The following is a 22,271-nucleotide window of genomic DNA, read 5'->3' on the forward strand; positions in this document are numbered from 1 at the left end:
CTGGAAACTAAATGGCTCAAAATAATGAGAGATTTTACAAACTCACTCTGGTTTCTCAAACTCATCACAGGGGCCTGATGCACGACATTACTTTTTAAAATCTTACTGTTATTGATAAGGGGAACAAGGAACTTTTTAATTGCAAAGCATTCATTAAAACAAAACTTGAGGAGTCAAACTTTGTATTACGGGGACCGAAGATGTGCAGTTTGAATAATAATCTTGAAATTCAGACGTACAAAGATTTTACACACTGATTTTCAACAGTAAATCCACAACCAATAAAGTTGAATCTTTTGAAAGACATGTCAAAGGTGTGAATCTGAAATTCACTTTCAAAGAAATTCACAATGAAATGCACTGTGTAAGTCCAGCATGTTGTCAGCTAAGAAATCAGCAAAAATGAACTATCTCATTACTGGCCATATAGATGAGAAAGGAAAATAAACTCATGTTTACAATGTGGATGTGAAAGAACAGTTTCTAGGTTCAGCTTCAATATTTATGTTTATGAATAATTGATATGTTCATATTGTCTAACAGCTATCTAGATGGATAAAGCTATGTATGCATCTATACATACTTATGCGTTCATACGCATCAGTATAAAACATTGATATTAGGTTTTTTCTAGACCAAATTCTAAAAAATGAGTTAAACAGTGAATCTCATAATTGTAGTAGGTCCCACCAAGATTTGAACTCGGATCGCTGGATTCAGAGTCCAGAGTGCTAACCATTACACCTTGGAACCCTCTCACACAAGAGTGCCTTTTCCATTGAGACAAAAGAGAGCGCATCAGTGATGTCCTTCTCTTATATTGATAAAAAGATATCTCATTTGAATGGTCATAGTGGATAGAGATTTAATGTGATTTGATTCTTTTCAGCTATATTCTCTATAAAAGTGTTAAATATTCAAATGTTTATCTGAATATAAAAGTTATATCACAATGTTCATCTTTGCCTGTAGCATAATAAAACAGTCTACATTTCCAGACTACTGAAGCAATGTCTCTGTCTCCTGCATGGGTGGCTCGATAGAGCAATGGTTGGCAATTTGGACTTTGCATCCAATGATCCGATTTGAAACCTTGGAGGGACTTTTTTTATTACTCTTGAGCTTTTCCATTTCTTCATCTTTGTTCATTGATAGCTCAAATTCAACACCAGTAGGTTGAAAGAGTCAATTATTGAATGCTTTCAAAATGTCCATCAGCTTGAACAAGTTACATCAATACAAACTTTACAATACTTTGACATCAAATTTCTTCACAAAGTAGTTAGCCATTATAAAATCATATCCTGATTTTCTCAAACGCATTTCAGACGGGTGATTCACAGCATCACTTTTTTAAGCGTTCCCGCTATTGATAAGGCAAAAATAGCACATTTTGAATGAGAAGTTTTCTTCAATCAAACATAGAGGAACCCAAATGATGATCTCATTCAGCTAGTAAAAATGTTGTTTTATATTAGTATGGAAATCGTGAAAAGAAAATGTTTTTCATGCTGATTTACAACAGTTGATCTCCAATCGTAAAATATAAGCTTTTGGTCGGAGGCATGACAGGTACTGATCAAATTCTCATTTTTGAACTTCATTCACAAATCATATGATATGCTTTGTATACATCAACTGTATTGTTGGATCAATAATGAGTAAAAAGTGACTATCTCAATTTCAGGACATATAAAAGAGAAAGAAGTAGAAACTCATGTTTCAAATGCTGAGAGGCAACAACTGTTCATGATTTTCACCTCCACTAATTATATTTATTTTTATAATCTATATGTTTATATGTTCCTATAAATATACAGAGACATATAGCTATATATACAGAGATACATATGTACAGGTTGATTTTTACATGTTTATAAGTAAATGTGATGTTGTTCCAAATAAAACTTTTAAGAACTGAATGGAAAAGAAAATTGTAATGTTCAGATAAGTCCCACTGAAATTTGTACTCAGATCCCTGTTTTCAGAGTCCAGAGTGCTAACCACGACACCATCCACCCTCCCGTACCAGGGTGAGCTTTCCATTTTGACAGAAGAGATTTGCCTCAGGGGGCAACTTATCTTTCATTGAAAAATATTATCTCACATAAAAACCACTGTTCAACAGAGTTATAACGTTATTTGAGTCTTTTGGGCAACATCCTTCCCCAACATAGTTCAATATGCAAAAGTTTACCAGAATAGGAAAGCAATCCAATTCAGTTTCTCTTTGACAGTAGAATATTAAAAACTTTGACATTTCCACATTGCTGCAGCAGTTTGCACTCCTTTCACATGGGAGGCTCCATGGTGTAATGGTTAGCACTTTGGACTTTGAATCCAATGATCCGAGTTCAAATCGCGGTGGGACCATTTTATGACTCTTGACCAAATCATTTTCTTTCAAGTGTATTCATTAATATCACATATCTAATACCGGTAGGGTGAACAATTAATTTATTGATTATACTCTAAAAGTTTACTAGATGTGAGCAAATAATAGAATTTTTACAATACCTGGAAACTAAATGGCTCAAAATAATGAGAGATTTTACAAACTCACTCTGGTTTCTCAAACTCATCACAGGGGCCTGATGCACGACATTACTTTTTAAAATCTTACTGTTATTGATAAGGGGAACAAGGAACTTTTTAATTGCAAAGCATTCATTAAAACAAAACTTGAGGAGTCAAACTTTGTATTACGGGGACCGAAGATGTGCAGTTTGAATAATAATCTTGAAATTCAGACGTACAAAGATTTTACACACTGATTTTCAACAGTAAATCCACAACCAATAAAGTTGAATCTTTTGAAAGACATGTCAAAGGTGTGAATCTGAAATTCACTTTCAAAGAAATTCACAATGAAATGCACTGTGTAAGTCCAGCATGTTGTCAGCTAAGAAATCAGCAAAAATGAACTATCTCATTACTGGCCATATAGATGAGAAAGGAAAATAAACTCATGTTTACAATGTGGATGTGAAAGAACAGTTTCTAGGTTCAGCTTCAATATTTATGTTTATGAATAATTGATATGTTCATATTGTCTAACAGCTATCTAGATGGATAAAGCTATGTATGCATCTATACATACTTATGCGTTCATACGCATCAGTATAAAACATTGATATTAGGTTTTTTCTAGACCAAATTCTAAAAAATGAGTTAAACAGTGAATCTCATAATTGTAGTAGGTCCCACCGAGATTTGAACTCGGATCGCTGGATTCAGAGTCCAGAGTGCTAACCATTACACCTTGGAACCCTCTCACACAAGAGTGCCTTTTCCATTGAGACAAAAGAGAGCGCATCAGTGATGTCCTTCTCTTATATTGATAAAAAGATATCTCATTTGAATGGTCATAGTGGATAGAGATTTAATGTGATTTGATTCTTTTCAGCTATATTCTCTATAAAAGTGTTAAATATTCAAATGTTTATCTGAATATAAAAGTTATATCACAATGTTCATCTTTGCCTGTAGCATAATAAAACAGTCTACATTTCCAGACTACTGAAGCAATGTCTCTGTCTCCTGCATGGGTGGCTCGATAGAGCAATGGTTGGCAATTTGGACTTTGCATCCAATGATCCGATTTGAAACCTTGGAGGGACTTTTTTTATTACTCTTGAGCTTTTCCATTTCTTCATCTTTGTTCATTGATAGCTCAAATTCAACACCAGTAGGTTGAAAGAGTCAATTATTGAATGCTTTCAAAATGTCCATCAGCTTGAACAAGTTACATCAATACAAACTTTACAATACTTTGACATCAAATTTCTTCACAAAGTAGTTAGCCATTATAAAATCATATCCTGATTTTCTCAAACGCATTTCAGACGGGTGATTCACAGCATCACTTTTTTAAGCGTTCCCGCTATTGATAAGGCAAAAATAGCACATTTTGAATGAGAAGTTTTCTTCAATCAAACATAGAGGAACCCAAATGATGATCTCATTCAGCTAGTAAAAATGTTGTTTTATATTAGTATGGAAATCGTGAAAAGAAAATGTTTTTCATGCTGATTTACAACAGTTGATCTCCAATCGTAAAATATAAGCTTTTGGTCGGAGGCATGACAGGTACTGATCAAATTCTCATTTTTGAACTTCATTCACAAATCATATGATATGCTTTGTATACATCAACTGTATTGTTGGATCAATAATGAGTAAAAAGTGACTATCTCAATTTCAGGACATATAAAAGAGAAAGAAGTAGAAACTCATGTTTCAAATGCTGAGAGGCAACAACTGTTCATGATTTTCACCTCCACTAATTATATTTATTTTTATAATCTATATGTTTATATGTTCCTATAAATATACAGAGACATATAGCTATATATACAGAGATACATATGTACAGGTTGATTTTTACATGTTTATAAGTAAATGTGATGTTGTTCCAAATAAAACTTTTAAGAACTGAATGGAAAAGAAAATTGTAATGTTCAGATAAGTCCCACTGAAATTTGTACTCAGATCCCTGTTTTCAGAGTCCAGAGTGCTAACCACGACACCATCCACCCTCCCGTACCAGGGTGAGCTTTCCATTTTGACAGAAGAGATTTGCCTCAGGGGGCAACTTATCTTTCATTGAAAAATATTATCTCACATAAAAACCACTGTTCAACAGAGTTATAACGTTATTTGAGTCTTTTGGGCAACATCCTTCCCCAACATAGTTCAATATGCAAAAGTTTACCAGAATAGGAAAGCAATCCAATTCAGTTTCTCTTTGACAGTAGAATATTAAAAACTTTGACATTTCCACATTGCTGCAGCAGTTTGCACTCCTTTCACATGGGAGGTTCCATGGTGTAATGGTTAGCACTTTGGACTTTGAATCCAATGATCCGAGTTCAAATCGCGGTGGGACCATTTTATGACTCTTGACCAAATCATTTTCTTTCAAGTGTATTCATTAATATCACATATCTAATACCGGTAGGGTGAACAATTAATTTATTGATTATACTCTAAAAGTTTACTAGATGTGAGCAAATAATAGAATTTTTACAATACCTGGAAACTAAATAGCTCAAAATAATGAGAGATTTTACAAACTCACTCTGGTTTCTCAAACTCATCACAGGGGCCTGATGCACGACATTACTTTTTAAAATCTTACTGTTATTGATAAGGGGAACAAGGAACTTTTTAATTGCAAAGCATTCATTAAAACAAAACTTGAGGAGTCAAACTTTGTATTACGGGGACCGAAGATGTGCAGTTTGAATAATAATCTTGAAATTCAGACGTACAAAGATTTTACACACTGATTTTCAACAGTAAATCCACAACCAATAAAGTTGAATCTTTTGAAAGACATGTCAAAGGTGTGAATCTGAAATTCACTTTCAAAGAAATTCACAATGAAATGCACTGTGTAAGTCCAGCATGTTGTCAGCTAAGAAATCAGCAAAAATGAACTATCTCATTACTGGCCATATAGATGAGAAAGGAAAATAAACTCATGTTTACAATGTGGATGTGAAAGAACAGTTTCTAGGTTCAGCTTCAATATTTATGTTTATGAATAATTGATATGTTCATATTGTCTAACAGCTATCTAGATGGATAAAGCTATGTATGCATCTATACATACTTATGCGTTCATACGCATCAGTATAAAACATTGATATTAGGTTTTTTCTAGACCAAATTCTAAAAAATGAGTTAAACAGTGAATCTCATAATTGTAGTAGGTCCCACCGAGATTTGAACTCGGATCGCTGGATTCAGAGTCCAGAGTGCTAACCATTACACCTTGGAACCCTCTCACACAAGAGTGCCTTTTCCATTGAGACAAAAGAGAGCGCATCAGTGATGTCCTTCTCTTATATTGATAAAAAGATATCTCATTTGAATGGTCATAGTGGATAGAGATTTAATGTGATTTGATTCTTTTCAGCTATATTCTCTATAAAAGTGTTAAATATTCAAATGTTTATCTGAATATAAAAGTTATATCACAATGTTCATCTTTGCCTGTAGCATAATAAAACAGTCTACATTTCCAGACTACTGAAGCAATGTCTCTGTCTCCTGCATGGGTGGCTCGATAGAGCAATGGTTGGCAATTTGGACTTTGCATCCAATGATCCGATTTGAAACCTTGGAGGGACTTTTTTTATTACTCTTGAGCTTTTCCATTTCTTCATCTTTGTTCATTGATAGCTCAAATTCAACACCAGTAGGTTGAAAGAGTCAATTATTGAATGCTTTCAAAATGTCCATCAGCTTGAACAAGTTACATCAATACAAACTTTACAATACTTTGACATCAAATTTCTTCACAAAGTAGTTAGCCATTATAAAATCATATCCTGATTTTCTCAAACGCATTTCAGACGGGTGATTCACAGCATCACTTTTTTAAGCGTTCCCGCTATTGATAAGGCAAAAATAGCACATTTTGAATGAGAAGTTTTCTTCAATCAAACATAGAGGAACCCAAATGATGATCTCATTCAGCTAGTAAAAATGTTGTTTTATATTAGTATGGAAATCGTGAAAAGAAAATGTTTTTCATGCTGATTTACAACAGTTGATCTCCAATCGTAAAATATAAGCTTTTGGTCGGAGGCATGACAGGTACTGATCAAATTCTCATTTTTGAACTTCATTCACAAATCATATGATATGCTTTGTATACATCAACTGTATTGTTGGATCAATAATGAGTAAAAAGTGACTATCTCAATTTCAGGACATATAAAAGAGAAAGAAGTAGAAACTCATGTTTCAAATGCTGAGAGGCAACAACTGTTCATGATTTTCACCTCCACTAATTATATTTATTTTTATAATCTATATGTTTATATGTTCCTATAAATATACAGAGACATATAGCTATATATACAGAGATACATATGTACAGGTTGATTTTTACATGTTTATAAGTAAATGTGATGTTGTTCCAAATAAAACTTTTAAGAACTGAATGGAAAAGAAAATTGTAATGTTCAGATAAGTCCCACTGAAATTTGTACTCAGATCCCTGTTTTCAGAGTCCAGAGTGCTAACCACGACACCATCCACCCTCCCGTACCAGGGTGAGCTTTCCATTTTGACAGAAGAGATTTGCCTCAGGGGGCAACTTATCTTTCATTGAAAAATATTATCTCACATAAAAACCACTGTTCAACAGAGTTATAACGTTATTTGAGTCTTTTGGGCAACATCCTTCCCCAACATAGTTCAATATGCAAAAGTTTACCAGAATAGGAAAGCAATCCAATTCAGTTTCTCTTTGACAGTAGAATATTAAAAACTTTGACATTTCCACATTGCTGCAGCAGTTTGCACTCCTTTCACATGGGAGGTTCCATGGTGTAATGGTTAGCACTTTGGACTTTGAATCCAATGATCCGAGTTCAAATCGCGGTGGGACCATTTTATGACTCTTGACCAAATCATTTTCTTTCAAGTGTATTCATTAATATCACATATCTAATACCGGTAGGGTGAAAAATTAATTTATTGATTATACTCTAAAAGTTTACTAGATGTGAGCAAATAATAGAATTTTTACAATACCTGGAAACTAAATGGCTCAAAATAATGAGAGATTTTACAAACTCACTCTGGTTTCTCAAACTCATCACAGGGGCCTGATGCACGACATTACTTTTTAAAATCTTACTGTTATTGATAAGGGGAACAAGGAACTTTTTAATTGCAAAGCATTCATTAAAACAAAACTTGAGGAGTCAAACTTTGTATTACGGGGACCGAAGATGTGCAGTTTGAATAATAATCTTGAAATTCAGACGTACAAAGATTTTACACACTGATTTTCAACAGTAAATCCACAACCAATAAAGTTGAATCTTTTGAAAGACATGTCAAAGGTGTGAATCTGAAATTCACTTTCAAAGAAATTCACAATGAAATGCACTGTGTAAGTCCAGCATGTTGTCAGCTAAGAAATCAGCAAAAATGAACTATCTCATTACTGGCCATATAGATGAGAAAGGAAAATAAACTCATGTTTACAATGTGGATGTGAAAGAACAGTTTCTAGGTTCAGCTTCAATATTTATGTTTATGAATAATTGATATGTTCATATTGTCTAACAGCTATCTAGATGGATAAAGCTATGTATGCATCTATACATACTTATGCGTTCATACGCATCAGTATAAAACATTGATATTAGGTTTTTTCTAGACCAAATTCTAAAAAATGAGTTAAACAGTGAATCTCATAATTGTAGTAGGTCCCACCGAGATTTGAACTCAGATCGCTGGATTCAGAGTCCAGAGTGCTAACCATTACACCATGGAACCCTCTCACACAAGAGTGCCTTTTCCATTGAGACAAAAGAGAGCGCATCAGTGATGTCCTTCTCTTATATTGATAAAAAGATATCTCATTTGAATGGTCATAGTGGATAGAGATTTAATGTGATTTGATTCTTTTCAGCTATATTCTCTATAAAAGTGTTAAATATTCAAATGTTTATCTGAATATAAAAGTTATATCACAATGTTCATCTTTGCCTGTAGCATAATAAAACAGTCTACATTTCCAGACTACTGAAGCAATGTCTCTGTCTCCTGCATGGGTGGCTCGATAGAGCAATGGTTGGCAATTTGGACTTTGCATCCAATGATCCGATTTGAAACCTTGGAGGGACTTTTTTTATTACTCTTGAGCTTTTCCATTTCTTCATCTTTGTTCATTGATAGCTCAAATTCAACACCAGTAGGTTGAAAGAGTCAATTATTGAATGCTTTCAAAATGTCCATCAGCTTGAACAAGTTACATCAATACAAACTTTACAATACTTTGACATCAAATTTCTTCACAAAGTAGTTAGCCATTATAAAATCATATCCTGATTTTCTCAAACGCATTTCAGACGGGTGATTCACAGCATGCCTTTTTTAAGCGTTCCCGCTATTGATAAGGCAAAAATAGCACATTTTGAATGAGAAGTTTTCTTCAATCAAACATAGAGGAACCCAAATGATGATCTCATTCAGCTAGTAAAAATGTTGTTTTATATTAGTATGGAAATCGTGAAAAGAAAATGTTTTTCATGCTGATTTACAACAGTTGATCTCCAATCGTAAAATATAAGCTTTTGGTCGGAGGCATGACAGGTACTGATCAAATTCTCATTTTTGAACTTCATTCACAAATCATATGATATGCTTTGTATACATCAACTGTATTGTTGGATCAATAATGAGTAAAAAGTGACTATCTCAATTTCAGGACATATAAAAGAGAAAGAAGTAGAAACTCATGTTTCAAATGCTGAGAGGCAACAACTGTTCATGATTTTCACCTCCACTAATTATATTTATTTTTATAATCTATATGTTTATATGTTCCTATAAATATACAGAGACATATAGCTATATATACAGAGATACATATGTACAGGTTGATTTTTACATGTTTATAAGTAAATGTGATGTTGTTCCAAATAAAACTTTTAAGAACTGAATGGAAAAGAAAATTGTAATGTTCAGATAAGTCCCACTGAAATTTGTACTCAGATCCCTGTTTTCAGAGTCCAGAGTGCTAACCACGACACCATCCACCCTCCCGTACCAGGGTGAGCTTTCCATTTTGACAGAAGAGATTTGCCTCAGGGGGCAACTTATCTTTCATTGAAAAATATTATCTCACATAAAAACCACTGTTCAACAGAGTTATAACGTTATTTGAGTCTTTTGGGCAACATCCTTCCCCAACATAGTTCAATATGCAAAAGTTTACCAGAATAGGAAAGCAATCCAATTCAGTTTCTCTTTGACAGTAGAATATTAAAAACTTTGACATTTCCACATTGCTGCAGCAGTTTGCACTCCTTTCACATGGGAGGTTCCATGGTGTAATGTTAGCACTTTGGACTTTGAATCCAATGATCCGAGTTCAAATCGCGGTGGGACCATTTTATGACTCTTGACCAAATCATTTTCTTTCAAGTGTATTCATTAATATCACATATCTAATACCGGTAGGGTGAACAATTAATTTATTGATTATACTCTAAAAGTTTACTAGATGTGAGCAAATAATAGAATTTTTACAATACCTGGAAACTAAATGGCTCAAAATAATGAGAGATTTTACAAACTCACTCTGGTTTCTCAAACTCATCACAGGGGCCTGATGCACGACATTACTTTTCAAAATCTTACTGTTATTGATAAGGGGAACAAGGAACTTTTTAATTGCAAAGCATTCATTAAAACAAAACTTGAGGAGTCAAACTTTGTATTACGGGGACCGAAGATGTGCAGTTTGAATAATAATCTTGAAATTCAGACGTACAAAGATTTTACACACTGATTTTCAACAGTAAATCCACAACCAATAAAGTTGAATCTTTTGAAAGACATGTCAAAGGTGTGAATCTGAAATTCACTTTCAAAGAAATTCACAATGAAATGCACTGTGTAAGTCCAGCATGTTGTCAGCTAAGAAATCAGCAAAAATGAACTATCTCATTACTGGCCATATAGATGAGAAAGGAAAATAAACTCATGTTTACAATGTGGATGTGAAAGAACAGTTTCTAGGTTCAGCTTCAATATTTATGTTTATGAATAATTGATATGTTCATATTGTCTAACAGCTATCTAGATGGATAAAGCTATGTATGCATCTATACATACTTATGCGTTCATACGCATCAGTATAAAACATTGATATTAGGTTTTTTCTAGACCAAATTCTAAAAAATGAGTTAAACAGTGAATCTCATAATTGTAGTAGGTCCCACCGAGATTTGAACTCAGATCGCTGGATTCAGAGTCCAGAGTGCTAACCATTACACCATGGAACCCTCTCACACAAGAGTGCCTTTTCCATTGAGACAAAAGAGAGCGCATCAGTGATGTCCTTCTCTTATAATGATAAAAAGATATCTCATTTGAATGGTCATAGTGGATAGAGATTTAATGTGATTTGATTCTTTTCAGCTATATTCTCTATAAAAGTGTTAAATATTCAAATGTTTATCTGAATATAAAAGTTATATCACAATGTTTATCTTTGCCTGTAGCATAATAAAACAGTCTACATTTCCAGACTACTGAAGCAATGTCTCTGTCTCCTGCATGGGTGGCTCGATAGAGCAATGGTTGGCAATTTGGACTTTGCATCCAATGATCCGATTTGAAACCTTGGAGGGACTTTTTTTATTACTCTTGAGCTTTTCCATTTCTTCATCTTTGTTCATTGATAGCTCAAATTCAACACCAGTAGGTTGAAAGAGTCAATTATTGAATGCTTTCAAAATGTCCATCAGCTTGAACAAGTTACATCAATACAAACTTTACAATACTTTGACATCAAATTTCTTCACAAAGTAGTTAGCCATTATAAAATCATATCCTGATTTTCTCAAACGCATTTCAGACGGGTGATTCACAGCATGCCTTTTTTAAGCGTTCCCGCTATTGATAAGGCAAAAATAGCACATTTTGAATGAGAAGTTTTCTTCAATCAAACATAGAGGAACCCAAATGATGATCTCATTCAGCTAGTAAAAATGTTGTTTTATATTAGTATGGAAATCGTGAAAAGAAAATGTTTTTCATGCTGATTTACAACAGTTGATCTCCAATCGTAAAATATAAGCTTTTGGTCGGAGGCATGACAGGTACTGATCAAATTCTCATTTTTGAACTTCATTCACAAATCATATGATATGCTTTGTATACATCAACTGTATTGTTGGATCAATAATGAGTAAAAAGTGACTATCTCAATTTCAGGACATATAAAAGAGAAAGAAGTAGAAACTCATGTTTCAAATGCTGAGAGGCAACAACTGTTCATGATTTTCACCTCCACTAATTATATTTATTTTTATAATCTATATGTTTATATGTTCCTATAAATATACAGAGACATATAGCTATATATACAGAGATACATATGTACAGGTTGATTTTTACATGTTTATAAGTAAATGTGATGTTGTTCCAAATAAAACTTTTAAGAACTGAATGGAAAAGAAAATTGTAATGTTCAGATAAGTCCCACTGAAATTTGTACTCAGATCCCTGTTTTCAGAGTCCAGAGTGCTAACCACGACACCATCCACCCTCCCGTACCAGGGTGAGCTTTCCATTTTGACAGAAGAGATTTGCCTCAGGGGGCAACTTATCTTTCATTGAAAAATATTATCTCACATAAAAACCACTGTTCAACAGAGTTATAACGTTATTTGAGTCTTTTGGGCAACATCCTTCCCCAACATAGTTCAATATGCAAAAGTTTACCAGAATAGGAAAGCAATCCAATTCAGTTTCTCTTTGACAGTAGAATATTAAAAACTTTGACATTTCCACATTGCTGCAGCAGTTTGCACTCCTTTCACATGGGAGGTTCCATGGTGTAATGTTAGCACTTTGGACTTTGAATCCAATGATCCGAGTTCAAATCGCGGTGGGACCATTTTATGACTCTTGACCAAATCATTTTCTTTCAAGTGTATTCATTAATATCACATATCTAATACCGGTAGGGTGAACAATTAATTTATTGATTATACTGTAAAAGTTTACTAGATGTGAGCAAATAATAGAATTTTTACAATACCTGGAAACTAAATGGCTCAAAATAATGAGAGATTTTACAAACTCACTCTGGTTTCTCAAACTCATCACAGGGGCCTGATGCACGACATTACTTTTCAAAATCTTACTGTTATTGATAAGGGGAACAAGGAACTTTTTAATTGCAAAGCATTCATTAAAACAAAACTTGAGGAGTCAAACTTTGTATTACGGGGACCGAAGATGTGCAGTTTGAATAATAATCTTGAAATTCAGACGTACAAAGATTTTACACACTGATTTTCAACAGTAAATCCACAACCAATAAAGTTGAATCTTTTGAAAGACATGTCAAAGGTGTGAATCTGAAATTCACTTTCAAAGAAATTCACAATGAAATGCACTGTGTAAGTCCAGCATGTTGTCAGCTAAGAAATCAGCAAAAATGAACTATCTCATTACTGGCCATATAGATGAGAAAGGAAAATAAACTCATGTTTACAATGTGGATGTGAAAGAACAGTTTCTAGGTTCAGCTTCAATATTTATGTTTATGAATAATTGATATGTTCATATTGTCTAACAGCTATCTAGATGGATAAAGCTATGTATGCATCTATACATACTTATGCGTTCATACGCATCAGTATAAAACATTGATATTAGGTTTTTTCTAGACCAAATTCTAAAAAATGAGTTAAACAGTGAATCTCATAATTGTAGTAGGTCCCACCGAGATTTGAACTCAGATCGCTGGATTCAGAGTCCAGAGTGCTAACCATTACACCATGGAACCCTCTCACACAAGAGTGCCTTTTCCATTGAGACAAAAGAGAGCGCATCAGTGATGTCCTTCTCTTATATTGATAAAAAGATATCTCATTTGAATGGTCATAGTGGATAGAGATTTAATGTGATTTGATTCTTTTCAGCTATATTCTCTATAAAAGTGTTAAATATTCAAATGTTTATCTGAATATAAAAGTTATATCACAATGTTCATCTTTGCCTGTAGCATAATAAAACAGTCTACATTTCCAGACTACTGAAGCAATGTCTCTGTCTCCTGCATGGGTGGCTCGATAGAGCAATGGTTGGCAATTTGGACTTTGCATCCAATGATCCGATTTGAAACCTTGGAGGGACTTTTTTTATTACTCTTGAGCTTTTCCATTTCTTCATCTTTGTTCATTGATAGCTCAAATCCAACACCAGTAGGTTGAAAGAGTCAATTATTGAATGCTTTCAAAATGTCCATCAGCTTGAACAAGTTACATCAATACAAACTTTACAATACTTTGACATCAAATTTCTTCACAAAGTAGTTAGCCATTATAAAATCATATCCTGATTTTCTCAAACGCATTTCAGACGGGTGATTCACAGCATCACTTTTTTAAGCTTTCCCGCTATTGATAAGGCGAAAATAGCACATTTTGAATGAGAAGTTTTCTTCAATCAAACATAGAGGAACCCAAATGATGATCTCATTCAGCTAGTAAAAATGTTGTTTTATATTAGTATGGAAATCGTGAAAAGAAAATGTTTTTCATGCTGATTTACAACAGTTGATCTCCAATCGTAAAATATAAGCTTTTGGTCGGAGGCATGACAGGTACTGATCAAATTCTCATTTTTGAACTTCATTCAGAAATCATATGATATGCTTTGTATACATCAACTGTATTGTTGGATCAATAATGAGTAAAAAGTGACTATCTCAATTTCAGGACATATAAAAGAGAAAGAAGTAGAAACTCATGTTTCAAATGCTGAGAGGCAACAACTGTTCATGATTTTCACCTCCACTAATTATATTTATTTTTATAATCTATATGTTTATATGTTCCTATAAATATACAGAGACATATAGCTATATATACAGAGATACATATGTACAGGTTGATTTTTACATGTTTATAAGTAAATGTGATGTTGTTCCAAATAAAACTTTTAAGAACTGAATGGAAAAGAAAATTGTAATGTTCAGATAAGTCCCACTGAAATTTGTACTCAGATCCCTGTTTTCAGAGTCCAGAGTGCTAACCACGACACCATCCACCCTCCCGTACCAGGGTGAGCTTTCCATTTTGACAGAAGAGATTTGCCTCAGGGGGCAACTTATCTTTCATTGAAAAATATTATCTCACATAAAAACCACTGTTCAACAGAGTTATAACGTTATTTGAGTCTTTTGGGCAACATCCTTCCCCAACATAGTTCAATATGCAAAAGTTTACCAGAATAGGAAAGCAATCCAATTCAGTTTCTCTTTGACAGTAGAATATTAAAAACTTTGACATTTCCACATTGCTGCAGCAGTTTGCACTCCTTTCACATGGGAGGTTCCATGGTGTAATGTTAGCACTTTGGACTTTGAATCCAATGATCCGAGTTCAAATCGCGGTGGGACCATTTTATGACTCTTGACCAAATCATTTTCTTTCAAGTGTATTCATTAATATCACATATCTAATACCGGTAGGGTGAACAATTAATTTATTGATTATACTCTAAAAGTTTACTAGATGTGAGCAAATAATAGAATTTTTACAATACCTGGAAACTAAATGGCTCAAAATAATGAGAGATTTTACAAACTCACTCTGGTTTCTCAAACTCATCACAGGGGCCTGATGCACGACATTACTTTTCAAAATCTTACTGTTATTGATAAGGGGAACAAGGAACTTTTTAATTGCAAAGCATTCATTAAAACAAAACTTGAGGAGTCAAACTTTGTATTACGGGGACCGAAGATGTGCATTTTGAATAATAATCTTGAAATTCAGACGTACAAAGATTTTACACACTGATTTTCAACAGTAAATCCACAACCAATAAAGTTGAATCTTTTGAAAGACATGTCAAAGGTGTGAATCTGAAATTCACTTTCAAAGAAATTCACAATGAAATGCACTGTGTAAGTCCAGCATGTTGTCAGCTAAGAAATCAGCAAAAATGAACTATCTCATTACTGGCCATATAGATGAGAAAGGAAAATAAACTCATGTTTACAATGTGGATGTGAAAGAACAGTTTCTAGGTTCAGCTTCAATATTTATGTTTATGAATAATTGATATGTTCATATTGTCTAACAGCTATCTAGATGGATAAAGCTATGTATGCATCTATACATACTTATGCGTTCATACGCATCAGTATAAAACATTGATATTAGGTTTTTTCTAGACCAAATTCTAAAAAATGAGTTAAACAGTGAATCTCATAATTGTAGTTGGTCCCACCGAGATTTGAACTCAGATCGCTGGATTCAGAGTCCAGAGTGCTAACCATTACACCATGGAACCCTCTCACACAAGAGTGCCTTTTCCATTGAGACAAAAGAGAGCGCATCAGTGATGTCCTTCTCTTATATTGATAAAAAGATATCTCATTTGAATGGTCATAGTGGATAGAGATTTAATGTGATTTGATTCTTTTCAGCTATATTCTCTATAAAAGTGTTAAATATTCAAATGTTTATCTGAATATAAAAGTTATATCACAATGTTCATCTTTGCCTGTAGCATAATAAAACAGTCTACATTTCCAGACTACTGAAGCAATGTCTCTGTCTCCTGCATGGGTGGCTCGATAGAGCAATGGTTGGCAATTTGGACTTTGCATCCAATGATCCGATTTGAAACCTTGGAGGGACTTTTTTTATTACTCTTGAGCTTTTCCATTTCTTCATCTTTGTTCATTGATAGCTCAAATTCAACACCAGTAGGTTGAAAGAGTCAATTATTGAATGCTTTCAAAATGTCCATCAGCTTGAACAAGTTACATCAATACAAACTTTACAATACTTTGACATCAAATTTCTTCACAAAGTAGTTAGCCATTATAAAATCATATCCTGATTTTCTCAAACGCATTTCAGACGGGTGATTCACAGCATGACTTTTTTAAGCGTTCCCGCTATTGATAAGGCAAAAATAGCACATTTTGAATGAGAAGTTTTCTTCAATCAAACATAGAGGAACCCAAATGATGATCTCATTCAGCTAGTAAAAATGTTGTTTTATATTAGTATGGAAATCGTGAAAAGAAAATGTTTTTCATGCTGATTTACAACAGTTGATCTCCAATCGTAAAATATAAGCTTTTGGTCGGAGGCATGACAGGTACTGATCAAATTCTCATTTTTGAACTTCATTCAGAAATCATATGATATGCTTTGTATACATCAACTGTATTGTTGGATCAATAATGAGTAAAAAGTGACTATCTCAATTTCAGGACATATAAAAGAGAAAGAAGTAGAAACTCATGTTTCAAATGCTGAGAGGCAACAACTGTTCATGATTTTCACCTCCACTAATTATATTTATTTTTATAATCTGTATGTTTATATGTTCCTATAAATATACAGAGACATATAGCTATATATACAGAGATACATATGTACAGGTTGATTTTTACATGTTTATAAGTAAATGTGATGTTGTTCCAAATAAAACTTTTAAGAACTGAATGGAAAAGAAAATTGTAATGTTCAGATAAGTCCCACTGAAATTTGTACTCAGATCCCTGTTTTCAGAGTCCAGAGTGCTAACCACGACACCATCCACCCTCCCGTACCAGGGTGAGCTTTCCATTTTGACAGAAGAGATTTGCCTCAGGGGGCAACTTATCTTTCATTGAAAAATATTATCTCACATAAAAACCACTGTTCAACAGAGTTATAACGTTATTTGAGTCTTTTGGGCAACATCCTTCCCCAACATAGTTCAATATGCAAAAGTTTACCAGAATAGGAAAGCAATCCAATTCAGTTTCTCTTTGACAGTAGAATATTAAAAACTTTGACATTTCCACATTGCTGCAGCAGTTTGCACTCCTTTCACATGGGAGGTTCCATGGTGTAATGGTTAGCACTTTGGACTTTGAATCCAATGATCCGAGTTCAAATCGCGGTGGGACCATTTTATGACTCTTGACCAAATCATTTTCTTTCAAGTGTATTCATTAATATCACATATCTAATACCGGTAGGGTGAACAATTAATTTATTGATTATACTCTAAAAGTTTACTAGATGTGAGCAAATAATAGAATTTTTACAATACCTGGAAACTAAATGGCTCAAAATAATGAGAGATTTTACAAACTCACTCTGGTTTCTCAAACTCATCACAGGGGCCTGATGCACGACATTACTTTTCAAAATCTTACTGTTATTGATAAGGGGAACAAGGAACTTTTTAATTGCAAAGCATTCATTAAAACAAAACTTGAGGAGTCAAACTTTGTATTACGGGGACCGAAGATGTGCATTTTGAATAATAATCTTGAAATTCAGACGTACAAAGATTTTACACACTGATTTTCAACAGTAAATCCACAACCAATAAAGTTGAATCTTTTGAAAGACATGTCAAAGGTGTGAATCTGAAATTCACTTTCAAAGAAATTCACAATGAAATGCACTGTGTAAGTCCAGCATGTTGTCAGCTAAGAAATCAGCAAAAATGAACTATCTCATTACTGGCCATATAGATGAGAAAGGAAAATAAACTCATGTTTACAATGTGGATGTGAAAGAACAGTTTCTAGGTTCAGCTTCAATATTTATGTTTATGAATAATTGATATGTTCATATTGTCTAACAGCTATCTAGATGGATAAAGCTATGTATGCATCTATACATACTTATGCGTTCATACGCATCAGTATAAAACATTGATATTAGGTTTTTTCTAGACCAAATTCTAAAAAATGAGTTAAACAGTGAATCTCATAATTGTAGTAGGTCCCACCGAGATTTGAACTCAGATCGCTGGATTCAGAGTCCAGAGTGCTAACCATTACACCATGGAACCCTCTCACACAAGAGTGCCTTTTCCATTGAGACAAAAGAGAGCGCATCAGTGATGTCCTTCTCTTATATTGATAAAAAGATATCTCATTTGAATGGTCATAGTGGATAGAGATTTAATGTGATTTGATTCTTTTCAGCTATATTCTCTATAAAAGTGTTAAATATTCAAATGTTTATCTGAATATAAAAGTTATATCACAATGTTCATCTTTGCCTGTAGCATAATAAAACAGTCTACATTTCCAGACTACTGAAGCAATGTCTCTGTCTCCTGCATGGGTGGCTCGATAGAGCAATGGTTGGCAATTTGGACTTTGCATCCAATGATCCGATTTGAAACCTTGGAGGGACTTTTTTTATTACTCTTGAGCTTTTCCATTTCTTCATCTTTGTTCATTGATAGCTCAAATTCAACACCAGTAGGTTGAAAGAGTCAATTATTGAATGCTTTCAAAATGTCCATCAGCTTGAACAAGTTACATCAATACAAACTTTACAATACTTTGACATCAAATTTCTTCACAAAGTAGTTAGCCATTATAAAATCATATCCTGATTTTCTCAAACGCATTTCAGACGGGTGATTCACAGCATGACTTTTTTAAGCGTTCCCGCTATTGATAAGGCAAAAATAGCACATTTTGAATGAGAAGTTTTCTTCAATCAAACATAGAGGAACCCAAATGATGATCTCATTCAGCTAGTAAAAATGTTGTTTTATATTAGTATGGAAATCGTGAAAAGAAAATGTTTTTCATGCTGATTTACAACAGTTGATCTCCAATCGTAAAATATAAGCTTTTGGTCGGAGGCATGACAGGTACTGATCAAATTCTCATTTTTGAACTTCATTCACAAATCATATGATATGCTTTGTATACATCAACTGTATTGTTGGATCAATAATGAGTAAAAAGTGACTATCTCAATTTCAGGACATATAAAAGAGAAAGAAGTAGAAACTCATGTTTCAAATGCTGAGAGGCAACAACTGTTCATGATTTTCACCTCCACTAATTATATTTATTTTTATAATCTATATGTTTATATGTTCCTATAAATATACAGAGACATATAGCTATATATACAGAGATACATATGTACAGGTTGATTTTTACATGTTTATAAGTAAATGTGATGTTGTTCCAAATAAAACTTTTAAGAACTGAATGGAAAAGAAAATTGTAATGTTCAGATAAGTCCCACTGAAATTTGTACTCAGATCCCTGTTTTCAGAGTCCAGAGTGCTAACCACGACACCATCCACCCTCCCGTACCAGGGTGAGCTTTCCATTTTGACAGAAGAGATTTGCCTCAGGGGGCAACTTATCTTTCATTGAAAAATATTATCTCACATAAAAACCACTGTTCAACAGAGTTATAACGTTATTTAAATCTTTTGGGCAACATCCTTCCCCAACATAGTTCAATATGCAAAAGTTTACCAGAATAGGAAAGCAATCCAATTCAGTTTCTCTTTGACAGTAGAATATTAAAAACTTTGACATTTCCACATTGCTGCAGCAGTTTGCACTCCTTTCACATGGGAGGTTCCATGGTGTAATGTTAGCACTTTGGACTTTGAATCCAATGATCCGAGTTCAAATCGCGGTGGGACCATTTTATGACTCTTGACCAAATCATTTTCTTTCAAGTGTATTCATTAATATCACATATCTAATACCGGTAGGGTGAACAATTAATTTATTGATTATACTCTAAAAGTTTACTAGATGTGAGCAAATAATAGAATTTTTACAATACCTGGAAACTAAATGGCTCAAAATAATGAGAGATTTTACAAACTCACTCTGGTTTCTCAAACTCATCACAGGGGCCTGATGCACGACATTACTTTTCAAAATCTTACTGTTATTGATAAGGGGAACAAGGAACTTTTTAATTGCAAAGCATTCATTAAAACAAAACTTGAGGAGTCAAACTTTGTATTACGGGGACCGAAGATGTGCATTTTGAATAATAATCTTGAAATTCAGACGTACAAAGATTTTACACACTGATTTTCAACAGTAAATCCACAACCAATAAAGTTGAATCTTTTGAAAGACATGTCAAAGGTGTGAATCTGAAATTCACTTTCAAAGAAATTCACAATGAAATGCACTGTGTAAGTCCAGCATGTTGTCAGCTAAGAAATCAGCAAAAATGAACTATCTCATTACTGGCCATATAGATGAGAAAGGAAAATAAACTCATGTTTACAATGTGGATGTGAAAGAACAGTTTCTAGGTTCAGCTTCAATATTTATGTTTATGAATAATTGATATGTTCATATTGTCTAACAGCTATCTAGATGGATAAAGCTATGTATGCATCTATACATACTTATGCGTTCATACGCATCAGTATAAAACATTGATATTAGGTTTTTTCTAGACCAAATTCTAAAAAATGAGTTAAACAGTGAATCTCATAATTGTAGTAGGTCCCACCGAGATTTGAACTCAGATCGCTGGATTCAGAGTCCAGAGTGCTAACCATTACACCATGGAACCCTCTCACACAAGAGTGCCTTTTCCATTGAGACAAAAGAGAGCGCATCAGTGATGTCCTTCTCTTATATTGATAAAAAGATATCTCATTTGAATGGTCATAGTGGATAGAGATTTAATGTGATTTGATTCTTTTCAGCTATATTCTCTATAAAAGTGTTAAATATTCAAATGTTTATCTGAATATAAAAGTTATATCACAATGTTCATCTTTGCCTGTAGCATAATAAAACAGTCTACATTTCCAGACTACTGAAGCAATGTCTCTGTCTCCTGCATGGGTGGCTCGATAGAGCAATGGTTGGCAATTTGGACTTTGCATCCAATGATCCGATTTGAAACCTTGGAGGGACTTTTTTTATTACTCTTGAGCTTTTCCATTTCTTCATCTTTGTTCATTGATAGCTCAAATCCAACACCAGTAGGTTGAAAGAGTCAATTATTGAATGCTTTCAAAATGTCCATCAGCTTGAACAAGTTACATCAATACAAACTTTACAATACTTTGACATCAAATTTCTTCACAAAGTAGTTAGCCATTATAAAATCATATCCTGATTTTCTCAAACGCATTTCAGACGGGTGATTCACAGCATGACTTTTTTAAGCGTTCCCGCTATTGATAAGGCAAAAATAGCACATTTTGAATGAGAAGTTTTCTTCAATCAAACATAGAGGAACCCAAATGATGATCTCATTCAGCTAGTAAAAATGTTGTTTTATATTAGTATGGAAATCGTGAAAAGAAAATGTTTTTCATGCTGATTTACAACAGTTGATCTCCAATCGTAAAATATAAGCTTTTGGTCGGAGGCATGACAGGTACTGATCAAATTCTCATTTTTGAACTTCATTCAGAAATCATATGATATGCTTTGTATACATCAACTGTATTGTTGGATCAATAATGAGTAAAAAGTGACTATCTCAATTTCAGGACATATAAAAGAGAAAGAAGTAGAAACTCATGTTTCAAATGCTGAGAGGCAACAACTGTTCATGATTTTCACCTCCACTAATTATATTTATTTTTATAATCTATATGTTTATATGTTCCTATAAATATACAGAGACATATAGCTATATATACAGAGATACATATGTACAGGTTGATTTTTACATGTTTATAAGTAAATGTGATGTTGTTCCAAATAAAACTTTTAAGAACTGAATGGAAAAGAAAATTGTAATGTTCAGATAAGTCCCACTGAAATTTGTACTCAGATCCCTTTTTTCAGAGTCCACAGTGCTAACCACGACACCATCCACCCTCCCGTACCAGGGTGAGCTTTCCATTTTGACAGAAGAGATTTGCCTCAGGGGGCAACTTATCTTTCATTGAAAAATATTATCTCACATAAAAACCACTGTTCAACAGAGTTATAACGT

The 22,271-nt window shown here is 33.6% G+C and overlaps 6 non-coding genes across 6 annotated transcripts; all 6 read right to left on the reverse strand.

Annotated features, from left to right (window-relative positions):
- Positions 1-8,232: 8,232 nt before the first annotated feature.
- On the reverse strand, positions 8,233-8,304 carry TRNAQ-CUG (transfer RNA glutamine (anticodon CUG)). Its single transcript has one exon. It is a non-coding gene; the product is annotated as a tRNA-Gln (tRNA).
- Positions 8,305-10,748: 2,444 nt separating this feature from the next.
- TRNAQ-CUG (transfer RNA glutamine (anticodon CUG)) lies at positions 10,749-10,820 on the reverse strand. Its single transcript has one exon. It is a non-coding gene; the product is annotated as a tRNA-Gln (tRNA).
- Positions 10,821-13,264: 2,444 nt separating this feature from the next.
- TRNAQ-CUG (transfer RNA glutamine (anticodon CUG)) lies at positions 13,265-13,336 on the reverse strand. Its single transcript has one exon. It is a non-coding gene; the product is annotated as a tRNA-Gln (tRNA).
- Positions 13,337-15,780: 2,444 nt separating this feature from the next.
- TRNAQ-CUG (transfer RNA glutamine (anticodon CUG)) lies at positions 15,781-15,852 on the reverse strand. Its single transcript has one exon. It is a non-coding gene; the product is annotated as a tRNA-Gln (tRNA).
- A 2,445-nt stretch (positions 15,853-18,297) lies between these two features.
- Positions 18,298-18,369, reverse strand: TRNAQ-CUG (transfer RNA glutamine (anticodon CUG)). The gene has a single exon. It is a non-coding gene; the product is annotated as a tRNA-Gln (tRNA).
- A 2,444-nt stretch (positions 18,370-20,813) lies between these two features.
- On the reverse strand, positions 20,814-20,885 carry TRNAQ-CUG (transfer RNA glutamine (anticodon CUG)). The gene has a single exon. It is a non-coding gene; the product is annotated as a tRNA-Gln (tRNA).
- Positions 20,886-22,271: the final 1,386 nt, after the last annotated feature.

This window comes from Triturus cristatus, chromosome 5_2 (assembly GCF_964204655.1).
Source record: "Triturus cristatus chromosome 5_2, aTriCri1.1, whole genome shotgun sequence".
Taxonomy (NCBI): domain Eukaryota; kingdom Metazoa; phylum Chordata; class Amphibia; order Caudata; family Salamandridae; genus Triturus; species Triturus cristatus.